This window comes from Vicugna pacos, chromosome 21 (genome assembly GCF_048564905.1).
Source record: "Vicugna pacos chromosome 21, VicPac4, whole genome shotgun sequence".
Classification (NCBI taxonomy): domain Eukaryota; kingdom Metazoa; phylum Chordata; class Mammalia; order Artiodactyla; family Camelidae; genus Vicugna; species Vicugna pacos.
This window is the reverse complement of record NC_133007.1, coordinates 7,559,322-7,571,985: the sequence shown is the minus strand read 5'-3', so window position 1 is coordinate 7,571,985 and position 12,664 is coordinate 7,559,322. Positions and strand designations below refer to the sequence as shown.

At 39.3% G+C, this 12,664-nt stretch overlaps 1 protein-coding gene across 2 annotated transcripts in view; it reads left to right on the top strand.

The window, feature by feature from the left end:
- Positions 1-11,489: 11,489 nt before the first annotated feature.
- CEP350 (centrosomal protein 350) overlaps positions 11,490-12,664 on the top strand; it is a 118,355-nt gene continuing 117,180 nt past the window's right edge. For both annotated transcript variants that reach the window (XM_072946011.1, XM_015245676.3), the window contains exon 1: positions 11,490-11,627. The gene's annotated coding sequence lies outside the window, so the exon portion shown is untranslated. The remainder of the gene's footprint in view (positions 11,628-12,664) is intronic.

Below are 12,664 nucleotides of genomic sequence, written 5' to 3'. Positions count from 1 at the left end.
GCTACTCGGATATGAAAATTTCCAGTCCTTGTAAATGCTGAAGTATTTTATCACAAGGTTTTCATTCTCAGCAACTGCTTTGTGCAAAAGGAATATTAATTTCATTTGTAGATTATTTGGAGTGGGGATTTTAAGATTTTTTTTAGTGTTATAAAATAAATTTCCAGACCATCCCAAAATAAGTTTGTGCTTGTTCAGATTTGTTTGCTGCTTATTCGTGTAGCTGCAATGTATGTTGAAAATCTCTCTGATCTCTTTCCTAAGAGCTGTATCTTAATTTCCCACACAGGGATAAATCTTTCACCTAGCACTAAGGCAGAAACAATCTGTTCTAGTATTTACCTAATAAAAGATTTTAAGTAAATTGAGTAAAGTAAAAGAATCTTTTAATTTTACTAGACCCTGCTTAATGAGAATTTCTTTTCTTGCAAGCTATGGGTTTCTGCAGTGGTCAGGTAATTTTTCACATTTAAGAAGAGTGAGATTCTGAGCCACGGATGAGCTCAAATCCCAGTTCCTCTTTTTCAGTGAGGTAGACAAACACTGTTGCCTTATTGGTGTATTCTATCTGTGACTTGAATGGCTGAATTCTCAGTGAACTTCAAGGTACATATTTACATTGTGTATTTCTGACCAGCAATGGACCTCACCGTGTGCCCTCTCGCAGAATGTCAAAATCTCAGGGCAATTCCTCTGAGCTGAGTCATGGTCTCAGGACTGAGCAGCATCCATCATGAGGAACACAATGTTGCTGGGCACAGACTTATACCTGCAGGTTTATCCAGTGAAAAATGGATTCCACTGAGGTGGTCGAGTGCATTCTTAACAAAGGTAGATTCTTGCCGTGTTTTTCTTCTAGGACTGTTAGGATGATGAAACAAATGGGCCAAAGCCGACTGCAAGCACTGCAATAAGTGATTATACCTAATTCTCAGCTGGTGTCTAACTAGTTTGCACTGGTTTGGTTGTTTAAATATTAAAACAGTTCTGCACTAGTTGCTAAATAATTGCTGTCCCTTAGCAAACTGATTCCCAAGATCTAACAACTAAGGAACGTATCCTCAGCCCAAAAGCAGTGTGGGATGGGGAGGGGGGCTCTGACTCTGCTCCATTCTGATTGGCTCCAAACCTTACTGCACATTATAAAGTTTTAGTATCACTCCTGCCTAAAAAAATGTGAAAATAAAAGTGAATGACATAACAAATGCTAGCCACAGTACCCAGATATTTGATCAAATACAAGTCTACATATTGCTATGAAAGTATTTTTTAGATGAGATTCACATCAAATCAGTAGATTCTGAGTGAAGCAGATCACCCTGCATAATGTGGGGTGGGCCTCATCTAATCAGTTGAAGGTCTTACGTGAAAACAGACTGAGGTCTCAAAGAGGGAATTCTGCCAACAGACTGCCTTTGAACTGAAGCTGCAACACCAACTCTTTCCTAGGTCTCCAGCCTGCTTGCTTACTATCAGGTGTTGGACTTGCCAGCCTCCGCAACTGTGTGAGTTAATTCCTTATAATAAATCTCTCTCTCTCTCTTTATGTGTCTCTCTGTCTCTCTCTTTCACTCTCTCTTGATATATATATATATATATATATACACACACACACACACACACACACACATCCCATTCGTTCTATTAGACTCTGACCAACACAAATCAGGGCTGGAATCACCACCTTCTCATGTGTCTGGTGCTTAATGCTGGAAAGACTATTAAACCACTGCGCACAGGAAGACCTGAGGCTCTGTGGGCATCTCTCTGTATCTCTATGTGGTCTTCCAGCATGGGCACATTAAACAGGACTTTTTGTGTGTGTGTGAGATAAGGATTCCCAAGGCTTATGTCCCTAGAGACAGAGTACCAAGCAGAATCGATATTGCTTTTTATGACCTAACCTCTGAAATCACATTGTATCACTTCTGCTGTATTCTATCGGTAGAGGCAGTTACAAATTTCCATCTAAGTTCAAGAAAAGGGACCCAGACCCCACCTCTCAACAGAGGAATGCCAAGATCCCAATATAAGAAAAGCATGTAGGATGAAATACATTGGTGCAGCCATTTATGGAAAATACTACCTACAACATTAACATTAATATTTTAAACTTCTGAAAACTTTTTAATTTTATTCAAAATCATTAATACTTGATTGTCCACTTATTGACCATGCTTTTTTTCTTCTTGACTTGAAATGGCTATTTTATTATTAGAGAAATGTATACTTAAAAACCTAACTTCCAGTTTTTCCAGTTTTAGTATCTTGATTTTTTTTTTTAAAGTCATATGAAGTAAGTCAAAGTGAAACTAAAAACTTTTCACATGACCTTTAGGCCTAGAAGATTTTTGACAAAAGAAGGTGTAATAATGCAATTAATAGGGAGAGAGAGTATAGCTCAGTGGTAGAGAGCATGCTTTGCATGCTCAAGGCCTAGGTTCAGTTCCCAGTACGTCCATCAAAAAAATAAATAAACCTAATTATCTCCCTCTCCCCCAGCCAAAACAAATGAATACAATTAATAAATGCCGCGTAAGACACTTTTGGCTTGAGATAATCAAAATGTGGACAGTGTTAGCATTATCTTTGAGTCTCTTTTCAATTAGAACTAGCTACACAGCTCTTGCATGGACACATCTTTCTCTCACAAAAATGTGGGTAGAGGAGAGGCTCGGCTGGTATGGGACAGTAGCTTTGAGTCAGGAGATAGTCAAGTTAATTCCACACTAGTATCCCCTAGGTACTTGAACTGTGGCTAATTTACCCCCAGGGAAGTTACTGCTGCTTTTTCTTAGATAATGAACTCTTTTCTTGGCTTAAACTGATGAAAAGAATGCCTGTACTTTTCTTGTCCAGTGTTGCAAAGTTGAAGAGTTTCCTGAGCCCCAGTTTTGTAGGATACCATTTCTACTGAGTGAAATTGCCTGCTTGTGCTCAAAATTTTACTCTTTCATCTTGCTGTTCTTCCTACTGTTCCCCACGTAGATTTTTAAATTCTTGTTTATTTTTATGTTTAAAATGTATTATTTAACATTTTGGATGTAAAAGAGCAATGAAGAACAATAGTATAAACATCCATATATCCACACCCAGCTTGAAAAATAAAGCATTATCAATGCATTTAAAGTTTCCTGGGTTCATCCCTATCACATACTGATTCCCCTTCTGCTCCCTCAGAGGTAACCACATTTCCAAATTTAGTATATTTTATGTCTTGGTGTTTAAAAATGTTTTACTACATTTGTATGTATTTTTTTAAACTTTTTTTTATTGAGTTATAGTCAGTTCACAATGTTGTGTCAATTTCCAGTGTAGAGCACAATTTTTCATTTATACATGAACATACATATATTCATCATTGTATTATTTTTCACTGTGAGCTACCACAAGATCTTGTATATATTTCCCTGTGCTATACTGTATAATCTTGTTTATCTATTCTACATATGCCTGTCAGTATCTACAAATTTTGAACTCCCAGTCTATCCCTTCCCACATCCCTCCTCCTTGGCAACCACAAGTTTGTATTCTATGTCTATGAGTCTGTTTCTGTTTTGTATTTATGTCCCTCTTTATTTTATTTTATTTTATTTTATTTTATTTTATTTTTTAGATTCCACATATGAACAATCTCACGTGGTATTTTTCTTTCTCTTTCTGGCTTACTTTACTTAGAATGACATTCTCCAGGAACATCTGTGTTGCTGCAAATAGCATTATGTTGTCATTTTTATGGCTGAATAGTAGTCCATTGTATAAATATACCACACCTTCTTTATCCCGTCATCTGTCGATGGACATTTAGGCTGTTTCCATGTCTTGGCTATTGTAAATGGTGCTGCTATGAACATTGGGGTTCAGGTGTCTTTTTGAAGTAGGGTTCCTTCTGGATATATGCCCAGGAGTGGGATGACTGGGTCATATGGTAAGTCTATTCCTAGTCTTTTGAGCAATCTCCATAATGTATTCCACAGTGGCTGCACCAAACTGCATTCCCACCAGCAGTGTAGGAGGGTTCCCTTTTCTCTGCAGCCTCTCCAGCATTTGTCATTTGTGGACTTTTGAATGATGGCCATTCTGGCTGGTGTGAGGTGATTTGCATTTCTCTGATAATTAGTGATATTCAGCATTTTTTCAGGTTCCTATTGATTATCTGTATTTCTTCCTTGGAAAATTGCTTGTTTAGGTCTTCTGCCCATTTTTTGGATTGGGTTGTTTGTTTTTTTCTTATTAAGTCGTATGAGCTGCTTATATATTCTGGAGATCAAGCTTTGGGCAGTTTCATCTTTTGAAAATTTTCTCCCATTCTGTAGGTGGTTGTTTTGTTTTGTTTATGGTTTCCTTTGCTGTGCAGAAGCTTGTAAGTTTAATTAAGTCCCATTTGTTTATTCTTGCTTTTATTTCTATTGCTTGGGTAGACTGTCCTAGGAGAACATTTTTGAGATGTATGTGAGATAATGCTTTGCCTATGTTTTCTTCTAGGTTTATTGTATCTTGTCTTATGTTTAAGTCTTTAATCCATTTTGAGTTGATTTTTGCGTATGATGTAAGGGAGTGTTCTAGCTTCATTGCTTTACATGCTGCTGTCCAGTTTTCCCAACACCATTTCCTAAAGAGTCTGTCTTTATTCCATTGTATATTCTTGCCTCCTTTGTCAAAGGTTAGTTGACCAAAAGTTTATGGGTTCATTTCTGGGCTCTCTATTCTGTTCCATTGGTCCATATGTCTGTTTTTTGTACCAATACCATGCTGTTTTGATTACTGTAGCTCTATAGTATTGTCTGAAGTCTGGGAGAGTTATTCCTCCAGCTTCTTTCTATTTATTCAGTAATGTTTTGCCAATTCTAGGTCTTTTGTGGTTCCATATAAATTTTATTATGATTTGTTCTAGTTCTGTGAAATATATCCTGGGTAATTTGATAGGGATTGCATTAAATCTGTAGATTGCCTTGGGCAGTGTGACCATTTTAACAATATTGATTCTTCCAATCCAGGAGCATGGGATATCTTTCCATTTTTTAAAGTCTTCTTTAATTTCCTTCATCAATGTTTTATAGTTCTCTGTGTATAAGTATTTCACTTTTGTTCACTTTTGTATGTATTTTTAAATAAGCTATACCAATATTACACATTTTTAAGCTTTATGGAAGCAATATCACATATATATCCTTTGTATTTGCTTTTGCTAAACTATATTTGTGAGATTTATCCCTTAACTTACTTTAATTGCTGCTTATTATTTCATTGTGTGAATATTCCCCAGCTTACTTACCCATTCTCCTACTGATAGACTAGTATTTCCTGTTTTTGAGGTTATAAGCCACACTTTCATAAAATCTCTTCTATTTGTCTCTTTGTGCACTTGGGTTTCTTCCAGAAGTTAACTATTTAATACAAGATCGGGATGAGATAAGGATCTTGTATCAGAATATAAATCAACATACCTCTTCTTTCATCAAGAAAGTCTTATCTCACAGCATTGTAAAATGACTATTACTCAATAAAAAAAATGTTTAAAATGTAAAAAAAAAAAAAAAGGAAATTCTTATCTCAAAAAAACAAGTCAGCTCCCCTAAGCAGTGTGCTTAGTGATGTAGTTGATTTACATCCTTGCACAAGCTCTTTATCTTATTGCGGTCCAGTAACAACGAGTTTGAGAATATGGACCATTTTCAGTGAAATTGTTGGGTCATTGGCACATCTTCAGCTTGACTGCATATCTGCAAACCGTTCTCCCAAATTGTTGTACCACTTTACACAGTTATCAGAAGTGAATAAAAATTCCCATTGCTTCACATCTCTGCCAATATGTGGTATTATTAGACTTTTAAATTTTTGCCAGTATGGTGGGTGTGAAATGTTTTCGTATTATGGTTATATTTTGTCTTTTCCTGATTGCTACTGATATAGAGCATCTTGCCATTTAGAAAAAAATTTTAATTATTTTGTATTGAGATGTAATTGGCATATAACACTGTATTAATTTTAGGCGCACCATATAGTTATTTGGTATTTGTATCTATTGTGAACATACAGTATTTGTGTATCTCTGACTGATTTCACTTAGCATAATGCACTCAAGTTCCATCCATATTGTTGCAAATGGTTGCCACTTTCAGAAATTGGTTTTTACACCAGAAATTGACACATTGTAACTGATTATACTTCAATTAAAATTTTAAAAAAATTGGTTTTTATTAATCACTGAACTTTTCTGGACTATTACTACTAATCTTTAATTTTTTCTTTATTCTTTAATTCCTTTTTCCAAAGGCAGACCACGTCCGCTTACTGCTTTTTTACTCTCCTTCTTCTCTTGCTTTCGCCACTGTCAATCATTCCATTCTTGCCTGTGGAATGTTATTGATGCACCTATGACTGACTTTCTGCTTTTCTAACTCCACTGTCACTCTCTGCCGGCTCAAGTTCTCTCAGGAGCTCTACTTTTGGTAAAGGTCATGTAACTGCATGCTGAATAAGCAAGACTCAGGGTTGTGATAATAAAAGCCACTTTATTTTTTTCTACTGCTCTCATTTATCTGTTCTGTGAGGGAGATCCTTCTTTTACTCCCAGATAAAACTCAGGAAGTTCCCATGATTTTTCTGATTAGCTAGCAGAAAGTCTTAACGCACATTAACTAACAAACACAGTGCTAATTCAGTAATAAAATGTCCAGCCCAAGATATGAATCAACATTTCTGTCTTTACCCAGAGGTGTGAATTCTACCCTCTCCTATGGAGGGCTTCCTGCATTTGCGCTGGCTCCTTCCAGGGAGGGAGCAAGGTCCTTCTTTTCCTTTTCTGTCTGGACTATCTGCTTTTCCTCAGGTTTGCTAATTACAACTGCTGCCCTACCCAGGGTGGAGGGCAGGAAGTTGAGGAGGCTGGGAAGAGCTGTAAGTCTTACAAGAACATTCTCACCTGACTGGTACTGTTGGAAGAAGGATGTTTAAAGCCAATTCTTTCTCTTGGAGTATATCCTTGGGTTCTTTAAAGGTCCTCCTGCCTGGCTGCTGCAGCTGCAACTCCCTGGGTGTGTGCATTGCCTCCCCTTCAGCTGGCCACTCCCAACGTCCCCACATTTTGGGTTCTCAGACAAATACTCTTTTTCCTCTGGGTTCCACTCACTCAAGCCGCCCTCTTGGGAGGATTCCTTCCACTTCAATTTTTTCCTTAGAGGAAAATCCTATTCTTTATTTTAAAATATTTATTTTTTGAATGGTTAGTATATTCACATTTTTTAGTGACAAGTTGCTCTAGTAACCCAAATAAGTGAAGGAGTAAGTGGCTGCCTCACCGCCCAGATATTGATTTGTTCAGATGTTTCAGTGCCTCAAGATACAATAAAGCCATGAACATTTTCTTTAAAAAAAAAGTTCAAAATTTTAAAAGTATAACAGAGTACAACAGTTTGGGGGGAGCTCAAGTGGTAGAGCGCATGCTTAGCATGTATGAGGTCCTGGGTTCAATCCCCAGTACCTCCATTAATAAATAAATAAATAAACAAAGAAACAAACAAACCTAATTACCTCCTCCTCACCATCCGCCCCCCCAAAAAAACCCCACAGTGACGTATCACCTCACATGTTAGAATGGCTAAGTGATAGCAAGTGCTGATGAGGATGTGGAGAAAAGGAACACCTATATGCTGTTTGTGAATATGTAAATTCAGTGCAGCCACTACAGAACACAGGATGGCGTTTCCTCAAAAAATTAAAAACAGAACTACCATATGATCCAGCGATTCCACTTCTGGGTATTTATCTGAGGAAAATGAAAACAGTTAACTCGAAAAGATATATGCACCCCCATGTTCACTGCAGCATTATTTACAATAGCCAAGATGTGGAAACAAATTGTATGTCAACAGATGAATGGTTTAAAAAAATGTGGTACACACACACACACACACACAAGAATATTATTCAGCCATAAAAAGAATGAAATCTTGGCATTTGTGACAATATGGGTGGACCTTGAGGGTATTATGATAAATGAATGAGTCAGACTGAGAAAGATAAATACTGTATGATCTCACTGATACATAGAATCTAAAAACAAAAACAAAAGAAAAACTAAACTCATAGATACAGAGGACATATTGATATCTGCCAGAGGTGGGGAAGTGGGAGTGGGAGAAACGGTGAAGGGAATCAAAAGGTACATACGTCCAGTTACAAAATAAATAAGAAGTCGTGGAGTTGTACAGCATGGTGACTACAGTTAATAATACTGTATTGCATATTTGAAAGTTGCTAAGAGAGTAAATCTTAAAAGTTCTCATCACAAGAAAAAAGATTTTATAACTATGTATGGTGATGGACATTAACTAGATTTATTGTGGTGATCATTTTGCAATATGTACACATATCAAGTCATTATGTTGTACACCTGAAACAAATATAATGTTGTGTGTCAATTATATCTCAACTTAAAAAGCAACGATGATATTAAAAATTGCGACTTAATATCCCTGCTAATAGCAGTCAAATATGGTTAAATGCTGCCTTTATAGGTATTCCTATTCTTCTTTGGCTCTATAGATTTGCTGTCACAGACACTTCTCTGACCAATATTACCTTGGCTTGTGTGCTCATGTGCACACACTTACACACACACAAATATTTATATATATGAAGATATATGACTATGTTCCTATTTTCTTGTCAAAGAAAGTTCTTGTTTATAAATTTTAGTTTTTCCATGATTCTGCACCTTACAACACCAAGTGCCTTAGAAAATTCAAGACTAAGACAGAAGACTGAATCTAGAAAAAGAAAATAACCCCCCAAACCCAACCTTAAATTTGGTGTCTGCATAGTTTGTTAGAATTGAAGGGAGATTGCAGTCTGAATGGTTGAATTTATTATTGAAAAGGTGGTGGACAAGATTACAGATCAGATTTGACACCTAGGCTTGACATTTCAATAGAGAAGTCTTCAGCCAATCTTGACACATAATTTCATTCAATTAAGCTCAGATCGTGAATGACACCACCATACCTGTATCTCTATATTTCTCAATTTGTTATGTCTAGAGATCAATGTCAGGTTTCACATTCTCAGGAGAGAAAGCATGTAGCTATTCACCCCAAGTTTAATTAAATCCAACAAACATCCAATTTAATTCAACAAATATTGAGTGCCTAGTAAATGCAAGGCATGTATTCAGCTTATAAAAAATAGTAAAATAACCAATATTTTTGAGCAAGTACTATGCATGTCGAGTACCATGCTATGCTCTTTACATGTGTTGTTTCTTTTAATCCTCACAAAACTTAATGGAGGAGTAGGTACTGTTGTAATCTCTACTATATAGAAGTGGAAACTGAGGCACAAAGAGGTTAAGAACCTTGACCAAAGTTATTTGATTTGACCCAGGCCTACTTGACTACAAAGTTTATGTTCTTAATCCAGTATGAAGGAGACAATTAGGGCTTTACAGTTGAATATGACAAAGATGTGTAAGATAAATGCAGAACTATTGATGGGAGATACACACAGCATTGTGGAGTTCAGGGGTGCACTGAGTACTTGTAAAGTATGAACAGTCATGGAATTTTTCCTGTAGTAGGTAGCTTTTGAGAGAAGATGGGAGGGAAACAGCTCAGTGGTAGAGCACATGCTTAGCATGCACGAGATCTGGGGATCAATCCCTAGTACCTCCATTAAAAAGAAAATAAAGAAAAGAAAAAAAAAGGGATAGAACTTAACGTGTTTGAGGTATTTTCCAGTCAAAGGAGAGGGCAAAGATCAACACAAGATATAAGAGGTGGAAATTGTGCATAGGCTGATATGAGGGTAACATTGCTCCCCACATAGTGACAGGAAACTTTGGTGTTTTCTTTGTTGCTCAGGAGGTAGCATGAAGGTGAAAAAATATAAATAGCCTTTGGAGTAAGGGAGACCTCAAACGTTACATCCTCCTTCTACTGATGGTATAATATTAGGAAAATTAAGGAATTATATATAATTAAGGAAAATATAAGGAAAATTAAGTTTTTCAGAACCCATTTACTCTTTTTAAAAAAGTGAGTATAATACTTAATAAGATGGTTGTATAAATTCAATAAAATAACATATGAAAATCATCTAACCCAATGTTTTACATAGAAAAGTTGGGGGAAACCTAAATAATTCTTTCCTTTTGTTGTTTTTCTTGCTACCATTTGCATCACTGGGATACCCACATTTCCTGTTCTTCTCTCCAGCATTGCTTCCTGGGAACACTGTACACATTTTACATATGTGCAGGATTTTTGTACATCAATTTACCTCTTATTCAGGCACAGCTATAGGGCCTACATAGAGGGGGCCTTCCGCTTTTATTGGTAAGATCCACTCGACAAGCATTTATTGAGCATCTACAATGTTCCAGTTACTGTGCTAGGCCCTGGTGGGGTATAAAGAGAGAGACAGAGGGAGAGAAAAAAAGAGGATGAGAAACAGTCTCTGGATAAAGAACTACATGAGTTCAGAAGGTGGAGGAAAGTGATGGGTGGAGAACTTTGGTGCAGTGAGCACCTAACGGAAGGTAGCACTATTTGCTGAAGAGATGTCATTCAAGCCAAGTCTTGACAGATGACAGAATTCACCCCGCAGAGACTGGGGAAAGACGATAAAGATACTGGAAGAGATGGTGATCACAGACTCTCCTAATGCACAGTTATATCAATGCCAATACCTAACAGGAGGAAACTCCTTTTTACTTGCTGTGGAATCTTAAGCCATTAGGCAGAGTGCATGCTGAACAGAATTGTAACCCTCGCGAATAAAACGGCCACAGTGACAGCACTGGGTAACTGCCGCAGCCGCAGAGCTGCGATTACTCTGAAACTGGGGTAAAGATTTATTTGAACGACAACTGGTGAAACATCGTAAACTCTGAGAAGCTTCAATTTTTCATACTTCGAGTTCATTCTTGTCACAACCCCAGTTTGTTGTTGGTTTTTTTTTTTCCGGCCAGGGGTGAAATGCGCAGCCAGAAGGCCCAATTAGCGTCAGATGAAAGAAGGCCGGGGGGAGGTCTCCACTGCGGATCTACTTTGGCTCCTCCCGAGTCCTGCAAGGCTCAAACTTCGCCACACCAAACATGGCGCCCTCAAAGTCCTTCTTGTTTTATCTCATACTCGCCTTTTGGCCACACTCAACATGGCCCCAACCGAAGGTTGCATTCCTGTGGAATGGTCTCGGGACAGTTCTCGCGAGGTTTGCCCGGACCCCGACTGCTCCCGCCCTGCCTCGCGCCGCCGCCACCGCCACTGCCGCCGGCGCCGCTCCTCCTCCGTGTCAGTTGTTGGGCTGTAATGGCGACTGGGCCGCCGCTGCCGAAGTGACTCCCGGGTGGGGGAGCCGGGCCAGACCTGCGCCAGAGGGAACTGCAGAGAGCCGCAGCTCAGGGGGTGGCTTGCTGTGGGGGAGGGGAGGCAGCCTTTCTGCCTCTCCTTCTTTCTCTGCAGCCCGGCGGATCCCGGGAGCCGGTGCGAGGCGGGCACCCGGTGCGTCCCCGGAGCGGGGAGGCCAGGCCGGGCAGCCCTGGGGCCGGTCGAGGCGGCGTCACTGCACCCTCCGCCAGGCCCCGCGGGATGCACCGTGGGAGCCGAGGGCGGAGGTGACACTCTCAGGTGAGCTGCGGGAGGACCTGGCAGAGACCGCGGACACTCGCTTAGCCTCCGCTGTCTCTGTCCGCGGTCCCGGGTCCCTGGCGGCGGCGAAAGAGGCGGGGCGGGGCGCGGGGAACCCTGGCCCAGCCTGGCGTCCCCCCTCGGAGAGCCTCCCTGGGTCCTGAGCCTTTGCTGGGAGAGCCGTTCTGAGACCTGGGTTTCGGGTCCCACCGGTGCCTGCCGTAGACGGGATTTCCTTCCTTACCTGCCACTGCCTGTCCCCCTTCGCCCGCCCCTCCTCTGGTCTGCAGAAGATGTGAGATACCTCTCGCTGTTGGTCTCCGGAGAACTGTCCCTTCTTCATTTGAGATCAAGCATATTTTGGGAAATTCCGGGGAACTGGTTCCAGTGGCAGGGATGACTAGTTTCTGTTCCTTTTTGTTGGAGATAAACAGTCTCAAGTATAGGGAAAACTTTGATCTTTTGCTCCAGTCTAGTAGTTGCTGTGTATAGTCTAGCATTTATTCACAGGTGATTTAGGGGGAGATTTAAAAAGCATGTACTCTTTGAAAGTTGTCAGTTTTTCCCACCGCCCTTTTTAAAGTGTAGCCCAGCATGCTAAGTAATATTTAGCTAATGTCACAAACATGGTTTGGAATTTAGCTGGATTTTCGGATAGGGTGTTGCACATAGTATATAGATTTTCATATTCTCTTAGCGTAGTAACAAATCCTTCATATAGGAAAAAAACACGTTGTCAGAAATAGTAATCGGTATCCATGTATGTACTCCACCTGATTTGTTTTGATGGTGATCCTTGTTTTGAATTTGGAAAAGTCGTTAATGGTTAGGTTGCCATGTTAACGATACCTCCTCCAGCCCTGTATTTTAAGGGGTTTAAAGGAATGGCTGTCTTAGGCAGATCTGGTAACAACTTGAAAAGCTTTGCAGAAATAGTGATAAAATATTGAAAGCTGCTCTCCATTTAACAAAATTTTCTTAGTTTAAAATACTGTTTTTAAGCAAGGCAATGTGCTGGTGATAACATGAGCTTGTGA